The sequence below is a fragment of the Bufo gargarizans genome, chromosome 1 (genome assembly GCF_014858855.1).
Source record: "Bufo gargarizans isolate SCDJY-AF-19 chromosome 1, ASM1485885v1, whole genome shotgun sequence".
Taxonomy (NCBI): domain Eukaryota; kingdom Metazoa; phylum Chordata; class Amphibia; order Anura; family Bufonidae; genus Bufo; species Bufo gargarizans.
In genome coordinates, this window is record NC_058080.1 from 151,720,050 (window position 1) to 151,744,670 (window position 24,621).

General features: G+C 43.2%; 1 protein-coding gene across 8 annotated transcripts in view; it reads right to left on the reverse strand.

Moving 5' to 3' along the window:
• MTUS1 (microtubule associated scaffold protein 1) overlaps nucleotides 1-24,621 on the reverse strand; it is a 261,609-nt gene that overhangs the window by 209,896 nt on the left and 27,092 nt on the right. For 2 of the 8 annotated variants that reach the window (XM_044299644.1, XM_044299637.1), the window contains exon 1: nucleotides 14,075-14,512. The exons of 1 other annotated variant lie outside the window; for it this stretch is intronic. The gene's annotated coding sequence lies outside the window, so the exon portion shown is untranslated. Of the gene's footprint in view, nucleotides 1-13,326; nucleotides 13,462-14,074; nucleotides 14,519-23,930; nucleotides 23,983-24,621 lie in introns of those variants that run through there. 5 more of the 8 variants (XM_044299618.1, XM_044299631.1, XM_044299611.1 and 2 more) reach the window with 5 other exon arrangements.

Below are 24,621 nucleotides of genomic sequence, written 5' to 3' on the forward strand. Positions count from 1 at the left end.
GCTCCCATATATTTCTATGGGGCTGACGGCTATATTCGCCGGCCCCGTAGTAAATGAATGAAGGGCGGCTGCGCATGCGCAGTGCACCCTCCTTCACTTGCGGGGCTTCGTTCTCAATATAGGTGCGGGTCCCAGCGGTGGGACCCGCACCTATAAGACAATGGGGGCATATCCTAGCGATATGCCCCCATTTGTCCATGAAGAGACAACCCCTTTAAAAGGAAGCCTTCACACATGACAGATTTTGTTGCAGGTATTCCTGCAACTGAAAAGTCTGTTCCATTTGTCAGAAAGGCACAGGGACAGCCTCTGTGAGGCTCATTCAAATTAATCGAATTGATTTTCTAAAATTTATGCAACACAGTCTGCCGTGTCTGAAGGAGCTCTAACACATTGTGATCAAGTAATTTTGCCACAATTGTTAAAACCTCACGGAGAAGCAATATAAATTCATGAAACCTGCAGAAAAAATAAATAAATTGAGACATGAATGTGATTTGGTTATCTCGCTCTTTTAAACTTCAGGGGACCAGTATTTATTTAGTCCTGAAAGTGATAGAAATAATAATATATGTAGCCAAAGTGTTTTGGTCAAGACATTTTTTTAGCCATCTCGGACACTGCGCAATATGCCTCTAATGTCAGATAAGTGCGGGATCCACCTCTGGGACCTGCACCCATCTCTAGAACAGGGTCCCCAAAGTAAAAGAGCGCACCGCACATGCCAAGTAGCAATGGGTCCCAGAGGTGGGATCCACACCAATGTCAGAGATAAATTTCTGTAGTCGGCAAAAATTATATTAACATTGTTAGGGCTCATTCACATGGCCGGTCGACCACGCCTTTTTCCAAACAGCAAACAGAGGGTCCGCAATATGTGGGCACCCATTCACTTCAAATCAGTCCGCAATCCGGAAGGTCAGTGCGGAACGGAGGCACGGAACCACACGGAAGCACTATGGAGTGCTTCCGTGGGGGTTTATGTCCGTGCCCCCACACCGCAAAAGAATAGAAAAGGTTAAAAAAAATTTGCGGTTCGGACGGATCACGGACCCATTCAAGTAGAAGGGGTCTGGATCCGCAAAATTGGTGCCCCTAATGCACGGAAGGGCCAAACAAAGGCCGTGTGAATGAGCCATTATAGAACAGAAGACACCTTCTAGCTGAAATGATTACATAAGATGCATTCGGGTAATCATTCACTAGAGTCACCTCTCACACGGTAGGACATTACAACCAATGCTACAGCTCCAAATTTGTGATCTGACCAACAAATATATAGTGAATTGCAAGAAGTACCCTATGTATTATAACATAGGACGCATAGCATGGTGAAATTCCAACCATGCCTGTAAATATATCACTGTATGCATAGACTGTCACAACCTAATAAATACAGATAAGTCAGGAAAAAAAATAAAAAATACAACAAAAACAAAAATACAACAGAAATATGGGCCCAAATATTAGGACAAAACAATGACTATGATATAAGGCACAATTGAAGGGAAAACTGGCCTTACAGTAGTGGACACTACCTACCCTAAGGGAAAACATCCTGCACAGGAACTTGCCTCCACTGTCCTAGTTAGGCTACTTTCACACTAGCGTTAATATTTTCCAGTATTGAGATACGTCATAGGATCTTAATACCGGATAAAAAACCGCTTCTGTTTTGTCCCCATTCATTGTCAATGGGGACAAAACGTAACAGAACAAAATGGATCCGTCATTACCCACAATGCAAGTCAATGGGGCGGATCCATTTTCTCTGACAATAGAAAAACTGATCTGTCACCCATTGACTTACAATGGAGTTCATGACGGATCCGTCTTAGCTATTTTAAAGATAACACAACCAGATCAGTTCATAACGGATGCAGACGGTTGAAATATCGGTAAGAGAAGCGTTTCTGTTGGACCCTGCCGGATCAGATTAACACCATCTAAAGCGAGCTGCGATGGGAGCCTGTGTGCCCTTACATATGCTAATCTGTTCCTCGGCTGGTGGGAGGATACCATTGTTCTTCTAGAAGACACTTCATAGTGGACTGATGGGATCATCCTCTGGATAGATCATAAACATCTGATCGGCAGGAGTCCAACACCTGGGACCCCCACCGATCAGCTGTTTGAGAAGGCAGCAGCGCTGGCAGAAGTGCCGCGGCCTTCTCGACTATACTAGTCGTGACATCACTGGGCCTGCAGTAAACAGCGAGAAGGCCACGACACTACTGCCAGCGCCGCTGCCTTCTCAAACAGCTGATCGGTGGGGGTCCCTGGTGTCGGACCCCCGCCGATCAGATGCCGATGATATATCCAGAGGATAGATCAGTTTAAAAAAAAACGCATAACCCCTTTAATATTTTATTTTTTTACTTTTTATTTAATAATTATTTCCCCCTTAGGGGCTAGAAACTGGGATATTTTAATCCCTTGTCCTATTCACGCTAATAGATCTCTATTAGGGTGATTAGGACTTGACACTCTCCCTGCTGCCCTGTGCATACTACAAACAGCAGCATGGAGCTTACTATGGCAGCCAGGGCTTCAGTAGCGTCCTGGCTGCCATGGTAACCAATCGTAGCCCCAGGATTACACTGCTGGGGCTCCGATCACAACTGCCACTGTACCTCCAATGAAGAGGGGAGAGGTGACCCTGTGGCCACTGCAGCACTAATGTTTTTAATACATGGGGGGGGTGCACTGCGCCACCAATGATAATTAACCTTTAATACAGATACAGGAGGCGGGTGCTGCGTTCAGTGGCAGTTAACCCCTCAGGAGCCAGCTATGCGATTCTGCTGTCGGCACCTGCCTCCCACACCCTCTACCTGTATCTGTGGCCAGGCCGGGTACCTGCTATTCTGGCTGCTTGACTCTGGGGCTCAGGCTGATGGTGCGGAGGACACAAACACTCAGAGGAGGAGGCTTCCGCTGCTGTCCGCCGAGCTCACTAGCTCAGACGGCGCAGCAGTTTATTACCTCCCCCATTCCACCTCCTGCTTTAACCCCTTAAGGACCAGGCTCATTTTCACCTTAAGGACCAGGCCATTTTTTGCAAATCTGACCAGTGTCACTTTAAGTGCTGATAACTTTAAAACGCTTTTACTTATACAGGCCATTCTGAGATTGTTTTTTCGTCACATATTGTACTTCATGACACTGGTAAAATAAAGTCAAAAAAATTAATTTTTTTGCATAATAAAATACCTAATTTACCAAAAATTTGGAAAAATTAGCAAATATCAAAGTTTCAGTTTCTCTACTTCTGTAATACATAGTAATACCCCCAAAAATTGTGATGACTTTACATTCCCCATATGTCTACTTCATGTTTATAGCATTTTGGGAATGATATTTTATTTTTTGGGGATGTTACAAGGGTTAGAAGTTTAGAAGCAAATTTTGAAATTTTTCAGAAATCTTCAAAATCCCACTTTTTATGGACCAGTTCAGGTTTGAAGTCACTTTGTGAGGCTTAGATAATAGAAACCTCCCAAAAATGACCCCATTCTAGAAACTACACCCCTCAAGGTATTCAAAACTGTTTTTACAAACTTTTTTAACCCTTTAGGTCTTCCACAAGACTTCATGGCAAAAAGACATACATTTTAAGAATTTTGATTTTTGGGAAAATTTTCCAATATAATCAATTTTTTCCTGGAAAAAAACAAGGGTTAACTGCCAAACAAAACTCAAAATGGGTTGCCCTGCTTCTGTAGTTTGCAGAAATACCCCATATGTGGTCGTAAACTACTGTTTGGCCAAACGGGAGGACATAGAAGGAGGGGAACACCATATGGGTTTTGCAAGGCAGATTTTGCAGGACTGGTTTTGTTTATACCATGTCCCATTTCAAGCCCCCCCTTGTACCCCTAGAATAGAAATTGCAAAAAAGTGACTCCATCTAAGAAAGTACACCCCTCAAGGTATTCAAAACTGGGTTTACAAACTTTGTTAACCCTGTAGGTGTTCCACAAGAGTTAATGGCAGATGGAGAAACAATTTAGAAATTTCTATTTTTTGGAAAATTTTCAATTTTAACCCATTTTTTACAGCAATAAAGTAAGGGTTAACAGCCAAACAAAACTCAAAATGGGTTGCCCTGCTTCTGTAGTTTGCAGAAATACCCCATATGTGGTCGTAAACTACTGTTTGGCCAAACGGGAGGACATAGAAGGAGGGGAACACCATATGGGTTTTGCAAGGCAGATTTTGCAGGACTGGTTTTGTTTATACCATGTTCCATTTCAAGCCCCCCCTTGTACCCCTAGAATAGAAATTGCAAAAAAGTGACTCCATCTAAGAAAGTACACCCCTCAAGGTATTCAAAACTGGGTTTACAAACTTTGTTAACCCTGTAGGTGTTCCACAAGAGTTAATGGCAGATGGAGAAACAATTTAGAAATTTCTATTTTTTGGAAAATTTTCAATTTTAACCCATTTTTTACAGCAATAAAGTAAGGGTTAACAGCCAAACAAAACTCAAAATGGGTTGCCCTGCTTCTGTAGTTTGCAGAAATACCCCATATGTGGTCGTAAACTACTGTTTGGCCAAACGGGAGGACATAGAAGGAGGGGAATACCATATGGGTTTTGCAAGGCAGATTTTGCAGGACTGGTTTTGTTTATACCATGTTCCATTTCAAGCCCCCCCCTTGTACCCCTAGAATAGAAATTGCAAAAAAGTGACTCTATCTAAGAAAGTACACCCCTCAAGGTATTCAAAACTGGGTTTACAAACTTTGTTAACCCTGTAGGTGTTCCACAAGAGTTAATGGCAGATGGAGAAACAATTTAGAAATTTCTATTTTTTGGAAAATTTTCAATTTTAACCCATTTTTTACAGCAATAAAGTAAGGGTTAACAGCCAAACAAAACTCAATATGGGTTGCCCTGATTCTGTAGTTTGCAGAAACACCCCACATGTGGCCGTAAACTACTGTACGGACACACGGTAGGGCGTAGAGGGAAAGGTGCGGCGTGTGGTTTTTGGAAAGCAGATTTTGCTGGACTAATTTATTTACACCATGTCCCATTTGAAGCCCCCCTGATGCACCCCTAGAGTAGAAACTCCATAAAAGTGACCCCATCTAAGAAACTACACCCCTCAAGGCATTCAAAACTGGTTTTACAAACTTTGTTAACCCTTTAGGTGTTCCACAAGAGTTATTGGCAAATGGAGATGAAATTCGAGAATTTACATTTTTTGCCAAATTTATTATTTGCTCCATTTTTTCCAGTAACAAAGCAAGGGTTAACAGCCAAACAAAAGTCTATATTTATTGCCCAGATTCTGTAGTTTGCAGAAAAACCCCATATGTGGCCGTAAACTACTGTACGGGCACACGGTAGGGCGTAGAGGGAAAGGTGCGGCGTGTGGCTTTTAGAAGGCAGATTTTGCTGGACTGGTTTATTTACACCATGTCCCATTTGAAGCCCCCGTAGAGTAGAAACTCCATAAAAGTGACCCCATCTAAGAAACTACACCCCTCAAGGTATTCAAAACTGGTTTTCCAAACTTTGTTAACCCTTTAGGTGTTCCACAAGAGTTATTGGCAAATGGAGATGAAATTCGAGAATTTAAATTTTTTGCCAAATTTTTTATTTACTCCATTTTTTCCAGTAACAAAGCAAGGGTTAACAGCCAAACAAAAGTCTATATTTATTGCCCAGATTCTGTCGTTTGCAGAAACACCCCATATATGGCCGTAAACTACTGTACGGGCACACAGTAGGGCGTAGAGGGAAAGGTGCGGCGTGTGGCTTTTAGAAGGCACATTTTGCTGGACTGGTTTATTTACACTATGTCCCATTTGAAGCCCCCCTGATGCACCCCTAGAGTAGAAACTCCAAAAAAGTGACCCCATTTTAGAAACTACGGGATAGGGTGGCAGTTTTGTTGGTACTATTTTAGGGTACATATGATTTTTGGTTGCTCTATATTACACTTTTTGTGAGGCAAAGTAACAAAAAATTGCTGTGTTGGCACCATTTTTATTTTTTGTTATTTACAACATTCATCTGACAGGTTGGATCATGTGGTACTTTTATAGAGCAGGTTGTCACGGACGCGACAATACCAAATATGACAACTTTTTTTGGTTGTTTGTTTCAGTTTTACATAACAAAGCATTTGAAAAAAAAAATGATTCTTTAGTGTCTCCACATTCTGAAAGCCATAGTTTTATTTATTTTTTGGGCGACTGTCTTGTGTAGGGGCTCATTTTTTTCGGGATGAGATGACTGTTTGATTGGCACTATTTTGGGGTGCATATGACTTTTTGATCGCTTGCTATTACACTTTTTGTGATCTAAGGTGACAAAAAAATGGCTTTTTTTACACCGTTTTTATTTTTTATATTTTACGGTATTCACCTGAGGGGTTAGATCATGTGATATTTTTATAGAGCAGGTTATTACGGACGCAGTGATACCTAATATATATACTTTTTTTTTATTTATGTCAGTTTTACACAATGATTTCATTTTTGAAACAAAAAAAATCATGTTTTAGTGTCTCCATAGACTGAGAGCCATTGTTTTTTCAGTTTTTGGGCGATTATCTTAGGTAGGGTCTCATTTTTTGCGGGATAAGATTACGGTTTGATTGGCACTATTTTGGGGTGCGTATGACTTTTTGATCGCTTGCTATTACACTTTTTGTGATCTAAGGTGACAAAAAATGGCTTTTTTTACACAGTTTTTATTTTTTATTTTTTACGGTATTCACCTGAGGGGTTAGATCATGTGATATTGTTATAGAGCAGGTTATTACGGACGCAGTGATACCTAATATATATACTTTTTTTTATTTGTCAGTTTTACACAATGATTTCATTTTTGAAACAAAAAAAATCATGTTTTAGTGTCTCCATAGTCTGAGAGCCATAGTTTTTTCAGTTTTTGGGCGATTATCTTGGGTAGGGTATGATTTTTGCGGGATGAGATGGCGGTTTGATTGGCACTATTTTGGGGTGCGTATGACTTTTTGATCGCTTGCTACTACACTTTTTGTGATGTAAGATGACAAAAAATTGCTTTTTTTACACCGTTTTTTTAATTTTTTTTTTACGGTATTCACCTGAGGGATTAGGTCATGTGATATTTTTATAGAGAAGGTTAATACGGACGCGTCAATACCCAATATATAAATATTTTTTTTATTTATTTAAGTTTTACACAATGATTTCATTTTTGAAAAAAAAAAAAAATGTTTTAGTGTCTTCATAGTCTGAGAGCCATAGTTTTTTCAGTTTTTGGGCGATTGTACTATGTAGGGGCTCATTTTTTGTGGGATGAGGTGACGGTTAGATTGGTACTATTTTGGGGGGCATACGCCGTTTTGATCGCTTGGTGTTGCACTTTTAGTGATGTAAGTTGACAAAAATGGCTTTTTTATACACAGTTTTTATTTTTTATTTTTTATGGTGCCTATCGGATGGGGTGGATCATGTAATATATTTATAGAGCCGTTCGTTACGGACGCAGCGATACCTAATATGTGTGTTTTTTCTTTTTTTTTTCAATTTTTTATTAGAAAATCAGGGGAATGGGGCTTTTTTTTTTTTTTTTTTTACTTGAAACTTTATTTTTTTATTCCAAACACTTTTTTTTTTAACTTTTTTTAAAACTTTATTTCTATCCCACTCTGATCCCCTCTGCAATGCATTACAATACATCTGTATTGTAATGCATTGCCTGTTAGTGTATGACACTGAGTCATACACTAACTGGTTGCCTAGGAGACCCAGCCTGAGGCTGGATCTCCTCGGCTCCCGTAGAAGGCAGTTCCCGATGCCGTGCAGGGCATTGGGCAGCCTCTGCACGGCATCGGGCTGCCTTGTCACGCATCGGGTCCCCGCCACAGCAGCGCGGGGACTCGATGCGATCACTCACCTGCCGCAAACAACTTCTATGTCGCGGTCCGCGCGGACCGCGGCATAGAAAGGGTTAATCCGCCGGCATCGCTGTAAACAGCGATGCCGGCGGATACAGCAGGGGCCCGGCTACCAGGGACTGCCGGACCCCTCCAGTGATCGGGTGCGCACCGCTCCGGTGCCCGCCCGATCATCCTGCCGTACATGTAAGGCGGAATGCATTCTGGCAATGCATCCCCCGCCGTACATGTACGGCGTTCTGCGCTAAGGGGTTAATTAGCCACACGTTAAATTGGTGGCAGTGGTGCGGGCAGCTTAAGAGCCAGCTCACTTCATTCAGCTCAGCGGCGGCCGTGTCATAGGAGGGAGGGATTCCCTCCCTCCCTCCTTCTCCACTGTCTGGCTGGAGAGAACATAGCATGCGCCGAGCGCCATGTTCTCTCATGAGGAGATACTAGACTGCACAGTAGCACAGCCTAGTACCGAAAAAATGAACATCCCGAATCGATACTGGCATAAAAGTATCGATTAGGTATTAAAATTTCGATACCCGAAACAACCCTATTTAAGACCTGTGAGACGGGACCACTCAAACAGTCTCTTTTCAGGGTTTTATTCGGCACACAGTACAGTACAGGCTTGCTTTCTTCAAATAACAGAACAGTCCAAATGAAATAACAACACAGTGATACAGGCTCCTCACCCGCGGCAGTCTTCTCCCAGCAAATCCTCACTGCCAAGAGGTTTGGTTCAGTAGTCTTCCTCTCAGACCACCATCCACACACTGCTCTCTGGCAGAGTGTCCTTTTTAAAACCACCATCGCACCTGTGTGTGTGGTGGTAACACCCGAGATGGAGTATGGGAGTGACCTTCCCACCCAAGCTCTTCAGTCACTCCTAAATCCCGGACCCAAATTCCAGCTACCACCAACTCAGTGATCTACCACCACTGGTCACTACTTACCTCCGGGATTTACATCACTGAGCGTAGCAGCCTCAGTGACACATACCTACCATCCATGATGTCACCCACTGCATGCTTACAGACCATACTATGTAGACAGGCCCAGAACTATTACTCATTGAGAAACACATTGGACAGGACCAACCCCAATACCAGGAAACCTGAGTTACCACCCAAAAATTTCTTCGAAAAGTGGTGTTCTGTGGGATGGGGTCTTCACAAAGAAAACACAAGAATTTATAAAATATGGTGGCATTAAAAATCCATCACAGGAAATCCAGGGTCTTTAAGATGATGGTCTTCTTAAGGAGGTGGTCATTTAGACAGATTTCACCCCATAGTCCATTGTCACATAGACAATTAGAAGTCAGATATTCTGAAGGGTCACCAGTAGCCATCTGTGATTAACATATTGATAGATTTCTATCTAATTAATTCTGGTTATCTTAGGTCACATATGCTACCAGCAATGGTTAACTATAATGATCACACCACGTGGCAATCGTTAGGAAATCACTTAATGAAATATGCTAATCAGGCGACATTTATTGACACAGTGTCTAAAATAACTCATGCAGACAATGGGGCGTGATCAGGAAACGTTGTGGAAGAGCAAGTAAGACAGGCACATCAGTAATGAAAAATTTACTACAGTCAAACCTGAGGTCAGGTCCTTAACTACAATGGTGAGTACTACAGTAAAATGCGGAACACACATGGCCGGTGTACGTGTTTTGCGAATACGCAATATGCGGACAAGTGAATGAACCCTATATGGCAGGGGCAAATAGATTGATAACTGCATGTAATACTAAACCCCAGAAAACAAGCCTGCATGTGGCGTCCAAGCACCATGGAGGTGGGTATAGACATTTGGAGAGAAAGCGGAGACTATTTCTGTCTGCGGGCTCATACACTGTGCCATGTACTCCTGCAGAGGTATTTCCATACGCAGACCATGGAAGAAAAATGGCATTTCAGGTCACGGCATATAAGTCAATGGGGATTAGTTAAAATCCACATAAAACTGCCATATGGCTTCTTCGTAAATTCTGCAAGTGGGCAAGGAGAACTGCATGAAAACGCTTGTAGGAGCTTCTAGGGAAGGTACACGATGACATGGTGGTGTGCATCTATGTGAACCGTGATATTGGTACAGTATTTCAGACTTGTGCACACAGATCCCAAGAGAAGGTTTTAAATGCTGTAAGTCTGCAAGGATATGATTTTAGGAGGACCTCTCAGCTCGGTCATGTCTGTTTTAGTAACTACTTGTATCCTCCATAAAAATAAAAAAAATAATAAAGAAGTCTAAGGGCTGTTTCACACAAGCGGATGCCGTGCGTGACATCCGCTGAGTGAATGACAGACAAGACGCGATGCAGACTGCAGGGGCACGGAGCAGTAACATGACTGATAATGCTCCGTGCCTCTCTGTGATCTCTTTACTACAAAATCCCGGTGACAACTTTATCTCACTGTGATTTCGTAGTAAAGAGATCACAGAGAGGCACGGAGCATTATCAGTCATGTTACTGCTCCGTGCTTCTGCTGTCCGCATCGGGTCTTGGCTGTCATTCACGGAGCGGATGTCACACACGGCATCCGCTCGTGTGAAACAGCCCTAAGTCATTGTTTCTTGAACACTCTGCATTGTGCCTTTGCTCTGTTATTGCTACTCTAAAGGCATGAATTGACAACTGGGTGTTACTAGTAGTCGGTGTGCCGCTAAACACTGACCAGTCAGTGATGCCAGTATCTGACTGTAGGGACATGCCCCTTGGACATGAGAAATGATAATACCCAGTTATCAATGTTCTTCATTACTTTGTAGGAGGAAAGGCACTAGCAGTGATGTAAGAAAATATGCTACCGAATGGCTAATGAGAAATGTACTATTTACTAAATCAGACATGTCTTTTTTTTTAAAAGGGTATGACTGGAGTTTAATATTGAGTACCTATGACACACCTAGCACCCCCGCTGAGCTCTTAGTGGTACAGAGCATGTAACTTCTGGAACTGGTGTACAAAAACCCATCTGCCCTTCTGTATGGGCCTATATAAAATTCTATAGGTGCCCCATCACAGAACTATACCTTGAAAATCTGTATTATAGCTGTGAGCCATTAATTATGGGGGGGCTGTAAGCAGACGGCCATGACTCCAGATTTTACCAAGAGTCATCTTGGCAAATGTATAAATGTGCCTGCTAAAATTGAGAAAATCCAGAAGTGGATTCAAAATTAATCACTCTGGCTTTGGTTGGAAAATCTGCCCCAAAAATCTCCATGTGAACCTACTCCTAAGGCATAAGGGTAATTCCACAATTGCGTCAAAGTTTTCCGGTATTGAGTTCTGTCCTAGGGGCTCAATACCGTAAAAAAACTGCATTCTGAATGGAAAGCAATCCGTTCAGGAGGTCTTCAGTTCAGTCCTTTTACAATATTTGGCCAGAGGAAAAAAAAAAAAAAACGCAGCATGCTGGAATTTTTTCCATTGGAATGTATTAGTGCCGCATTGACTGATCAGTTCTTCCAGTCCACGCATGCGCAGACCTTTAAAAATGTAAAAAAATAAATACCGGATCAGTTTTTTTCAGATGACACCGGAGAGACAGATCCGGTACAGCAATGCATTTGTGAGACAGATCTGCATCCGGATCAGTCTACAAATGCTTTCCATTTGCATACAGATTGACGGAACTGCCTGCCGGAATCCAGCAACGCAAGTGTGAAATTAGCTTAAAACATGTAGATTGCTGTCTGCAGCATAATACAATACTAAATAGAAGCTAAAGCTTCCGTGCACAAACTGACCTGTGGTGAAGGTTTTGTAGATAGCAGTATGTACTGCGTCATAAGCAAATTACGTGCGGAAGTGCAACAAAAACAGAATACAAATCTGCGCTGACAATCAGACTCCAGCAGCAGAAGCAAGGAACACATCTCCCCAAGTTTTCAGCCTACACTTGGCCAACATATGTAAGGGAACACTCATATGTGAATGAAGCCTAAACCTTCACATAAACAAAGCTGATAAAGCAATGAGCCCCAATACACACAGTATGTAAAAAGTCAACCCCAAGTACAGAGCTCAGGTGGTTGCAGAAAACCACCAGGAGGCCCTCATTGTGAGGATTGAGCAGGTTTGTAGATGAGGAGTAGATACTTAGGTAAAGTATCCAGGTACTGCCACACATTCAGGCTTTTTGATGCAGTTTTTGAAGCCCAAAATCAGGTGTGGATCAGAACATAAGAGAAACTTCACTTTATCAATCCTCTCCTGGTTCTAGCTTCCAAAATTGCAAAGAAAAACCTGAACGTGTGGCAGCACCCTCAGGAGAGAGACTAAAGGCCCCTTTACATGGGCCGACCATCAGGGCAATTAGCAGGAAGGAGCGTTAGTTTCCGCCATCTGCCCAGTGTAAAGGTGGAGCTGATCACTTGATGAACAGACAAGCGCCTACTCCTTGGGAGAAAGCGCTGTTGATGCTTAAAATCATCATGTCTGGGCGCACATCTGTATGGGGAAGTGATCGCAGTAGCAGAGATGATTGCTGCATGTAAATGTGGCTCTCATTTCTGATAACAATCGCCAATTATCAGGAACAAACCCTCTTGATAATTGCCTGCACAGTCATGACAGGTAAAGGAGCTTTAAGGCCAGTTTCAGAGAAGCCTGTGTGGTCTGTGCGAGAGCTACACTTCCGAACAGACCACTGCATCAGTGATCGATGATGCACCAAGCTCCAGCCTGACCGCGAGTCTACAATCCTGAACTCCGCATCATAGATCATTTAGGTGACCTTGGAACATCTACAGACATTTGAATTGGAAACTGGTTTAATAAAAAAGATCAAATCCTAGCAAAGGGTAAATTTACATGTGGTCGTTTTGTTGCGGAAGGCAATGCACATGGTGCAGGAACAACCTTACATTTAGATAAATGGAACTGAACTGTGGATGTACAAAAAGGTCTACGACAAATCTGCTGCATCTGAACACAACTCTACACACATTGATCAAGGTCTTTAAGAAGCCTCGAACACATTAGAATTTGCAGAAATTTAAATCACAGCCTCCTAAAAAAATGTATTAAGAGCATTAAAACTACGACCCTGTTCACACACATCTGCAAACATCTAACGTCGTACAAAAATAAGGAAGAGCAAACAATCTGATTTCTTCAGAAGCACCACGTGTGATGCCAGATGTTTCTCCATCCAGCTATGAATGGCAGACTAGTACATAAAGCGCACAGTCAGGCATCAGTTCCATCTGTCCCAGGCATAATGATGTATGGCCAAAATAGCGCGGTACGGTGCCATCATTATAACGGAAGATACGCCAATGTACCAGACACAAATGGATCAAATGTCTCAGGCATAAAACAACCGGCCAGACATAACTGTTCACACGTGAACACCGCCTCTCAAGTCTAATCATTTTCATGGAAAATAAAAAAAAACACCTCTTACACTTTGGTCTTCTAGATAGAATTTCGTATGGGAGGCAGGGCTGAGATTCTGCAGAACTTTTTAGTATCTGCGTAGACTTTGGCAGCAGCGTGTTTGTGTGCCTCCTCCATGGTGCCTGCCTATAGGTAGGAGCTGGGGTGGGAGGTAAAGCACTTCACCAATCCAGATGGTGCCACAACATTCCAGTATGTGCTGACAGAGCCAAGCGTTGATGAGGATTATAATAGAAGTGAGACCGTGTCACGAGCACACCACCACAAGCAGGGAGAAGAGAAAAAATAAAATAAAAAACTCCCAACAACTCTAAACTAGACCGCCAGCTACAGGCACAGTATGGTCCCAGCATTCACACATTTGCCTCTCCGCTGGGACTCACAATCCAATTCATAGAACGAGCGAGCATTCTTTCCGAGCCCATAAAAGCAGGCAGGGACAGACCTTCGAGTACACACACACACATGAGAACGCTTAAATGTGTTTAGACAGTCGCATGACGGATCCGCACAAAACGCGAGTGTGAAAGCAGCCCTACAGAAAGAATTTAACGTCCGACTGCAGCTACAAGGACTATGCCCTTTGTCAGTCCTCCTTCCATCTATAGACAAGGGGCTTGTGCCGGGGACTCCAGGCACTGTGCAGACGTCACTGCAGGAGCGTTTGGATTTTAGGAAATAGATTGAGAAAGTCCCTCAGGGCTTCATGTCCTTTCTCTGCATGCCTGGCAGAAGGAATGGTGAAGACCACTCACCTTTCTCCTCCGCTGGACAGACAAAAGAGCCTCCTGGGTGGTGGAGAGAAAGTCCCCCTCCTCTGCTCCATACGAGGGGGACTGCAGTATTTCCAGCTCTGGAGCTTTTCACAAGGCACTTTCTAAGGCAGCAGCGAGCAGTGGAAGCTCAGGGATTAGAAAGAATTTCCTTTAGAAATGCTGCCAGCGTTTAGTCATGCCCACTGCCAGATCACAAAGTGCAGGTTTAGCCCTTGGTCAGATGAAGACACCAATGATGAGGAGGACTTCCATCCCAGGATCAAGGTCCGCAGGGATGTGCAGCACGGGGGCCAACGCTGAGCCTGTCGTCGCTGGACAAAGGGGGTGGAACTAGGGTGCAGGCATGTCAGCATTCCCAGTTGCCTAGCAATGACAATGAAGGACAGCATGCACGAATGAAAGGGGAGCAGAAAGTTGGTAGAGATGAAGATGATGAAGGCTCTGATGACACTCCTGCCTGGATGCTCTGTGCTGGAGACCACCAGCGCTTCAGCTTCCTAGTCAACTGTGTCTAATTATAATCTGCCTTGTAGAGTCTTGTAAAGAGGATGCACAGTAAGCACTTTTACCTCCCACAACTCAGGAGAGCAGGGCTAGAATTAACACCTGCATTGCTGCGAGGAGACAACCCACCATCACATCACCCGCTATTAATCAGACCTCATGTATGGCGGAAGGAGAATCTAGGGTTTATGCTTTTCTGTATCAAAGTAAGAATATAACATACCAGATCAGGCATGCACAACCTGCAGCCCTCCAGCTGTTGCAAAACTACAACTCCCAGCATGCCCGAACAGATTACACCAGGGCATTGTGGGAGTTATAGTTTTACAACAGCTGGAGGGCTACAGGTTGAGCATGCCTGTACCAGTTGATACAAATTCTCATATATATGTGGAAGATTTTACCCCGGTGTTAGGATAAGAAATCAGAAAGAACGGAAATAACTAATAAAAAATATTATAACATTATGTTAAATTATTAGGCCACATGGACCTCATGGAAAAAGGGCGCCACTTGTGACTTCTATGAACCAGACCGAAGAGCCATGCTGCACGAGAAGCTCCCGATTCTGGCAGATTTAGGCTAGGGAAACAAGTGTTGCGCAGCAAAATAAATAAATATATATATTTTGTAGCATTTTATTTAACAGTAGTCAATGGTGTCGCAACGCAACATGTTAAAACTGCAACGCTCCAAAAAAATCCAACTTGGATGGATTTTTTGTGATAGTCGAATCGCACTGCGACACCATTGACCTTATTAGAAGTAGCATTAAAGAGGTTGTCCCATGAAAAATTTTGTACAGTTCTCAAACTGGCACCTGGATCTGAATACTTCTGTGGTTGCATGTAGTTAAAAATGTAGCATAGCCACCGAGTTATTCAATAAAATGTGTCTGTATAGCGCCACCTGCTGTTTGTTCTTTTTCTTATTTCTTTGACCTGCTCACTGAGAAGGCCGCACATGCTCAGTTTCAGCCTTCAACTGCCTCCTGAGCTGTGATAGGGAGAGTATGGACACGCCTCCTGAGAAGCAGCAAAAAAAAGACACTCCCCTGAGCTGCCAGCTTGATATAAATCTAGGAGAGCAATGAATGGGGAGATCTCTGGATCCATGTGAGGTACAGGGCTGGTTCTAGCTTTGTTGGAAAGAGATTGCCATGTACTATATGATGTCCGATTTTCATTTTTTACATTAATCAAGGGATAACCATTTTTTTATTTTATTTTTTAAAGCCAGACTAGCACCAAGAAAAAGATGCAGTGTGGAAGCACCCTCAGAGCTAACCCAAACCAAAACGTGCACACAACGATCTACGTAATGTTTTTTAGAATGTATATATCTACTGTAGAATGGGAAGAATAAGCAGCTGCTTGTGAAGGATGAGAATATTAAAGAACACCTGTCAGCAGGATCAACCCCATTAAATCAGGAATAATCCCTGGTACAGTTGATTCTGCTAAGTACAAAAAAAATATATATATAATTATAATTGCATATAAATATTAGTTCTCAGGAGGAGGCCATCATTGGTGCATATGCCGAGCATCTCCTGTACCTGGCATGCAAAGAAAATTGGCATTTTATAATTCACAGACATGCAATATCTGGCCACAGCAGGGCTTTTTTTAGCTTAGGGTACTTTCACACTAGCGTTTTTGTGTTCCGTCCTAGGGGCTCAATACCGAAAAAAAAAAAAAAACTTATACGTTTTATCCTAATGCATTCTGAATGGAGAGCATTCTGTTCAGGATGCATCAGTTCAGTCTCCCTTACGTTTCTTGGCCAGAGAAAATACCGCAGCATGCTGCAGTCATCTCTCCGGCCAAAAATCCTAAACACTTGCCGGTACGCCGGATCCGGTTTTGTGGTCTGCGTATGTGTAGACCGAGAAAAAAATACCGGATCTGTTTTTTCCGGATGAAAACCAGAAAGACGGATCCAGTATTGCAAAGCATTTGTGAGACGGATCCGCATCAGTCTGACAAATGCATCAGTTTGCGTCCAGATTGCCTGCCAGAATCCTTTGCCGCAAGTGTGAAAGTACCCTTCTGTGAAAAAAATAAATAAATGAATGAAAGTGGTGTTTTTTCAAGAGACAACATTGTATAAAACCACGCTAAAAGACATTCACTTAAGGTGGGTTCACATCACATTTTATACACAAAACTTATACATCAACGGATGATTCAGACAAATGCCATAAAGCTCTATTGTAAGGCCTCATGCACAGGACCGTTGTTTTGGTCCACATCCGAGCTGCAGTATTTGCGGCTTGGATGTGGACCCATTCACCTTGATGGGGCCGCAAAAGATGCGGACAGCACTTAGTATGCTTTCCGCATCCGTTGCTCCGTTCCGTGGTCCGCAAAAAAAAAAAAAAGTCAGTTTTGTGGACAAGAATAGGCAGTTATATTAATGGCTGTCTGCCCCATTCCGCAAATTGCCGAATGCACACGGACGCCATCCGTAAATTATAATAACAAATTAAGTAAAATAAAGTAAAATATATATATTTAAAAGATGAGGCAGCCCTCCAGAAGTAAAGTGAATAAATGATGGACCCTTTATAACCCCTCTGCAACGTTTCAACCGCTCAATGCAGTCTTTACCAATTATATAATATACACACACTTTTTTTTTTTTTTTTTTACACACTTTTTTGCATGCAGTATAAAAAGCATAGTGTACCACACTTTAGCCTGCAAAGTCCAGCAAAAAATAAAAAATTAAAATCCAGTACTTTACCTTCCTCCAGAGTGAAGACCTGAACCATTAGTGCAGCTTGCAGAGAACATAGGTAGTCACAGACGTGGCCCCTTTAAGAACATTTCCCATTAGAGAGGAATGTAAAATTATACCAAGTAAATAGTGAGCGCCTCCCAGTGAATCAGGTTCTGCAATCATTGCACAAGTGTGGACTCCGAGAGGAAAGTGAAGGAGGGGTGCGGTGCGCCGGCCTGTCACCGACTAAAGGTCAGGAGCCTGGGGAAGAAGGAGCTGCCTCCCAGCATTATTTGAAAAACGCATTTCTTGAAAACTTTAAATCAAGACATCGAGGAACCTGAAAAATGGATAGACATAGGTGTACTGTACACAAAAAATGTCACCCAGTTCATCCAGGAACATGTCACCCCGCACATAGATATGCAGAATACGCATGCGCTGTGAACATGCCTTCAAGCAAACCCCATACCCCGAACATGCAGTCTAATCTTAGGGCAGCGTGTTATATAAAAATGGAGTAAAAGATCAAATGTGGTGGGAAAAGATTCAGAATGAAAGTTCCTTCATTCTGGGCTTGCAATGACTGATGGCTTTTTCCCATAGGGGCGGGCAATGCAGCGCTCACCGCCAATCACAGATTAGAACCACCCGCTAGGTTCCTCAAGCCAGAAGGAGAACAAGAATTAAAAGGGGTTGTCCCATCTCAGCCAGTAAGCGCTAGCTAGGGTTGGACATTAGTGCGGCAGGTTCTCCACTTTTTCTTCATTCCCATACAGGGGTGGACTCCGACCCTAAAGGGGCCCCATGTTGTAGGCAGGGCAACATAAGTAGGTGGGGCCAGTAACATCATGGTGCAGCACAAAATACTGCCACCGACGCTGCAGTATTCATTTGTATCAAGTCCTATGGATGGCTATACAGTTGAATTCAGGAGGGCACCTACAGCCGTTGGCGATGTGCCAACTACACACAGCATGCTACACTGTCTGTAGTAGGGTTGTTGCAGGTATCGAATTATCAATACCCAATCAATACTTTTGTAGCGGTATCGATTCGATACCGGTATTTGACATTTACCTATACTAGGCTACACTACTGAGCAGCCTAGTATTAGAGAACATGGCGCACGCTGCTCTCGGCACGCTCCATGTAATCCTCAGCAGCACAGGGGAGAAGGAAGCACTCTCTCCCTCCTGTGCCACTGCTGCCGCCGCCACCAATGAAAAGAGGAGGGGAGGGGCTGTGGACACTGCACCAACAATGATATCTAAACCATTAATACAAATACAGGAGGCGGGTGCCGGCTGCAAAAAAAAAAATCACATAGCCGACACCCAACCTCTATGACAGGGCGCTGCGATCCGCGGCAGTTAATTGCCGCGGATCGCAGCGCCCCATCATAGAGGTCAGGTGCCGGCTATGCGATTCTGCCGCCAGCACCTGCCTCCTGTATTTGTATTAAAAGGTTACTTATCTTTATTGGTAGCGCAGTGCGCCTCCCCCCCACCCCCAGTACTAAACATTGGGAGCGCTGTGTGCCCCCCAACCCCCCCAGTATTATAATAATTGGTGGCAGTGGCCACAGGGTCCCTTCCTCCTCATTGGTGGTGCAGTGGCAGCTTCTGATTGGAGCCCCAGCAGTGTAATCCTGGGGCTCCGAACGGTTACCATGGCAGCCAGGACACTACTGAAGCCCTGGCTGCCATGGTAAGCTCCTGCTGCTGTGTGCACAAAGCACAGGGACAGTGTGAAGTCCTATTCACCCTAATAGATCTATATATAGGGTGAATAGGACAAGGGATGAAAAGATCCCAGGTTCTGGCCCCTAAGGGGGCTAATAGTTATTAAATAGTCAAAAAAAATAATTATATGTAGTTTCAAATCACCCCCTTTCCCATTTTTACATATAAAATATATAAACAAATAATTCCATATCGCCACGCCCAAAAAAAGTGAAAACTATTAAAATAGAAAAAATCTCTCCTATGCAGTGAACGCAGTCACAGAAAAAAAAATTAAATAAAAACCGTGCGATTCGCAATTTTTTAGTCGCCTTGTCACCCCAAAAAAATAGGATCGGACTGTTGAATTATGGGTCGGATGTTCCATAAAATGCGGAATGCGTGCAGCTTTTGTGGCGTTTTATATTTTTTTGCATGGTATTGAATGGTATCTAGTATGGCAATACTTTTTTTATGGTATCGAAATCTAATCAAAATTTTGTTATCGCAACAACCCTCGCCTGTAGCTCCCGATTTATGTAAACAGTGTAACCTGCTGTGCTACGCTATTTACACATCTCCCATTCACTGCCATGGGAGTGAAGAAAAAGGCGGAGCGCGGGCTTCTTGGATGTTCCTTTAATTTTGGCATCCACAGTCTGGTGCCTAAAGTGGTTATTCCCATCTTGGCCATGAAAGATCAAGATGGGACAACCCCTTTAAATGGAAAAAAGATTTCTCAAACTGTAAAGAAAAACTGACCTATAGCAACCAGATTCCACCATTCATTTTCCAAAGGAGTTCTGAAATACGAAAGGCGTAATCTGATTGGTTGCTATGGGCAATGAAGCCAGTTTTCCTTTACACCAGCTTTGATAAATTTCCCCCAGTATGTTACACTACTATCCGCCCACTAAACCACCAGGGACACCCACTCACAAGCTTTTCCAAATGTAATATTAAAGGGGTTGTGAAAATTTAAAAAAAAAAGCACCCCCCAGGCATATACTCCCCTAACCTCCTTCAGGCCGTGTTTGGCTACAGAGGACGCGCCTGTACGCTGCGCCGGCCTCCGATGTCATGTACAGTATACCCCTGATGCCAGTGGTGTCCAGACATGTCATCGCTACAGTCAAGGAAGCTGGCGGGTGGAGTGAAATAGGTGATTATATGGCATTTTATTATTTTATCACATTTCCTAACTGGGGAAGACCTGTTTTTCATAAGTCTTTAAATGATGGAATTGTCATTTAGGCAATTCCCTTATATTTTACACCTCTAATGTGGAACTTTACTGTAAGGCAACATAAGCAAGTAGAGCATATAGTAAAGCCAACTGACTAACAAAATGACTAACTTTTAATAGCACGGTATAGGAGGACGGTATATTTTTATACTGCCATCAGAGCTTGTGACGACGAGAAGAACGCTTCAACTTATGATTCACCTTGAAGTTGTATATAATTACAACACTGTCTCCTTTAATCTGAACGCAGACACAGATTATTCAACGACAGATGACAAGTGGTAATAACACGTTTCTGACAGGTTTAGTGGTTCAGTGCTTATAGACAGAAGCTAGCCTGAATAGGCAGAGATGCAGTGTAAAGCATGGTGAATAATGCAGCTAAAACTGATAACACTTAGGCTACTTTCAAATCAGCGTTTTGGCATTCCGGTTTTGGGAGCCGGCAGAGGATCGTATGTATTTTGCGGTCTGCCAAACACGAACCTGCAAAAAACTGATCTTTTTTTGGGCAGAACCATTGTCACAATGTCTGTCCTTGTCTGCAAAATGGACAAGAATATGACATGTTCTATTTGCAGAGCAGGCTTATGGAAATACAGATACAGAATAGATACGGAGACCTTTCCGTTTTTTTGCGGCCCCATTGAAATGTATGGTTCGCATAAAATATGTTTGTGTGCATAAGCCCTTAAAGGGGTTGTCTGGGTTCAGAGCTGAACCTGGACATACCCTTATTTTCACCCAGACAGCCCCCCTGAGGCTAGCATCGGAGCATCTCTGATGCGCTCCCGTGCCATGCGCTAAATCACGCAGGGCACGGGCTTTTTTGTTTTCAATAACACACTGCTGGGCGGTAACTTTGGCCCGGCAGTGTGTTCGGTGATGTCACCGACTCTAAAGGGGCGGGTTTTAGCTCTGCACTAGCCTTTTACTGGCTAGGGCAGAGCTAAATCCCGCCCATCAGTGCTGGTGACGTCACCGGGCTTCCTGGCAGCCCCATGGAGAGCCCCGATACATCACCGGATCTCCAAAAAATACCTTTGCCCTGCGCAATTTAGCGCAGGGCAAAGGAGAGCATCGGAGCATGAACTGCTCCGATGCTCATGTCAGGGGAGCCGTCGGGTGAAAATGGAGGGATGTCCGGGTTCAGCTCTGAACGCGGACAACCCCTTTAAAAGGTGTTCTCACAAAAAGTATTACCATGCAATGAATAGGGCATTCCAAATGACATTTCAATATACACACACAAAAATATTGAATATTAGGTAATTTTTCACACACACTTTTTTTTCTGTTAGCGCCCCCCACGGTTTACCGCCTGGCCCACCTTCTCCATAGCTTCCCTGTTGTCTTCCCTTGTCAGCGATCTTACAGAGAAGCAGCCCAGACACCTTTCATTCATATGTTCATCCCTATTTCTAGATCCATAGAAATACATAGTTCCATCTCTCTAGACATACCATATCCATCTGTGGGGCTATATGTAAAAGAATGCAGGGGAGTAAGGGGTTAACAAGAGCCAATTGCAATGCATCCTAGCAGAGCTGCTGCCCGCCCACAGAAAAGCCCCTTGCAGACAAGCGTGTCTGGATTAGGTCCGGACGCGTTGCAGATGCGTTCAGTGATAACTGAGTGAGTTTGCAGGCAAAGTCATTCAGTTTTGCCTGCGATCGCGTTCAGTTTTTATCGTGCGGGTGCAATGCAATTTAATGCGTTTTGCACACACGTGATAAAAAAAACCTGAATGTATACAAAGATCTCTTAGCAACCATGTGTGAAAAACGCATCGCATCCGCACTTGCTTGCAGATGCGATGCAATTTTCTTGCAGCTCCATTCGCTTCTATGAAAAATCGCAGAATATAGAACATGCTGCGATTTTCACGCAACACACAAGTGATGCGCGAAAACCAACACATGTACACAGCCCCATAGAAATGAATAGCTCCAGATTCCGTGCGTTCGCATCACGCATTGCACCCGAAACATCGCTCGTGTGAAAGGGGCCAAAAGGAAAGAAAGTCCTCGAGATAGGGAGTAAAAAATATGTTTTAAATTTGTGGGATAACCACTTTAATATGTTGGGGCTCGAAAACTAGCAGGTCAGCATTACCCCAACATCACCACTTGTATGTATTAAGCCAAAACTAAACAGGGTTTGTGGCTTAACACTGAAGACCTATCCTCAGAATATCAGATCCATGGCGGGGCTGACTGGAAATTCCCCTACCAGTCATCTGTTTGAAGGGGTCTTGGCGCTCGCGCTCCTTCCTCTTCAAGATTACCTGCACTGCGTCCAGGGTGGATTTCATTTAAATCACTAGTCAGTAAGGCTTGATTTAAAAATCATAGTTTTCTACATAAAGACTCATTCTTGCTGGTATAACTTATAATATGCAAGTAGATGAAGGTTTTTAGAACAACAACTTTTCATATTAGTTTGATTAGGTTGATTCTGTATTCATAGGTTTGTAGAAGTTAGGATTAAGGTCTTTTTCTAAACTCTGTTCATGTTATAACATTTCTGCTGTGAAGAAGAGGCATGTGATCTCTGCTGAGTCAAATTCAGTTTTGAGAACTGCAAAAGTAAACCAAGCATCTGTGATAATGTCTTGTAGGCAGAGAAACTGCCCAATAATCTTACAAAAACCTCTGGAAGAGCATTACATTGTGAATAGATTAATGGAATTTATTTACCAAAAAAATGTTACATATACAGCCTTAGGGTACTTTCACACTTGCGTTTTTCTTTTCCGGCATAGAGTTCCGTCACAGGGGCTCAATACCGGAAAAGAACTGATCAGTTTTATCCCCATGTATTCTGAATGGAGAGTAATCCGTTCAGGATGCATCAGGATGTCTTCAGTTCAGTCGTTCTGACTGATCAGGCAAAAGATAAAACCGTAGCATGCTACGGTTTTATTTCCGGCGAAAAATAGACATGCCTGAATGCATTTTTTCCCATAGGAATGTATTAGTGCCGGATACGGCATTCAAAATACCGGAATGCCGGATCCGTCCTTCTAGCCTGCGCAGACCGGTAAAAATGTGAAAAATATACAAGACGGATCCGTCTGTCCGCATGACAAGCTGAGAGACGGATCCGTCCTTGAAATGCATTTGTGAGACGGATCCGTATCTGGATCCGTCTCACAAATGCTTTCAGTCAGCGGCAGATCAGGCGGGCACTTCTGACGACGGAACTGCCCGTCGGATCACACTGCCGCAAGTGTGAAAGTAGCCTTATTCTACATAATTAAAAAACAAATCTTTATTTCATGATGGAATAACCTTTGGATAGTAATATATTTTCCTCAAAAAGCATTTTGTATAAAAATAAAATAAAAATAATATTATTTAAATTAAAAAATCTAAATTTTATAAAAAAATAAATAAAAAATAATTGATTTTTATCCACCCCGACTACGTCTCATTTTAGGTGGAAGACCAGCGTTATTATAGCTGCTGGTCCCATTCAGACAGCTAATGGGCAGGGGTGCTGGGAATCGGACTCCGTCGGTCTGATACTAATCATCAATAAAATCCAGCGATCATTCAGCACTGCCCCTTCATCTCTAGATACAGCCCCTATAAAGAGTCCATAACCTACAGCAATAGAACAGGAGAATACTGACCTTAAGGAGCTGCAAACTTACTGCAAGGTCACAAAGGATCAACCGATTTCTTCTAAATTAGAGGAGGAAGAAAAGGTTAAAAAAAATAATAAATCAGCAGAGCAAACCTGTAATAAAGCCAGTGACATGGTAACAGTCAGAAGACAGAAGGGCTTATTTATTTGTGGAGCCACGTGGGCTGAGTTTGGGCGCAGTGCCAGCACAATGACTAGCTGCCAGCCAGGTCACATGACCACATACCATTCCGAGCAAACAGATCATCGTAACCGGTTCACTGACTATACTGTAAATAGGGGGCGGGCAGAACACAACCTCCTGGTCACACTGCATTCATATTTATTCCCTCAGGTTGCCGCATAGAGCGTTCTTCAGTCCTTGCTTTCCTCTGCACACATGCTTACTCCTTAGGCTACTTTCACACTCGCGTTTGGTGCGGATCCGTCTTGTATCTGCACAGACGGATCCGCACCGATAATGCAAACGCTTGTATTGGTTCATAACAGTTTGCATTATTCATAAAAAAATACATAAATAAAAAAGTCCAAGTCAAAACGGATCCGTCTTGACTTACATTGAAAGTCAATGGGGGACGGATCAGTTTTCAATTGCACCATATTGTCTCAGTGAAAAACGGATCCGTCCCCATTGACTTACATTGCAAGTCTAGACGGATCCGTTAGGCTCCGCATAG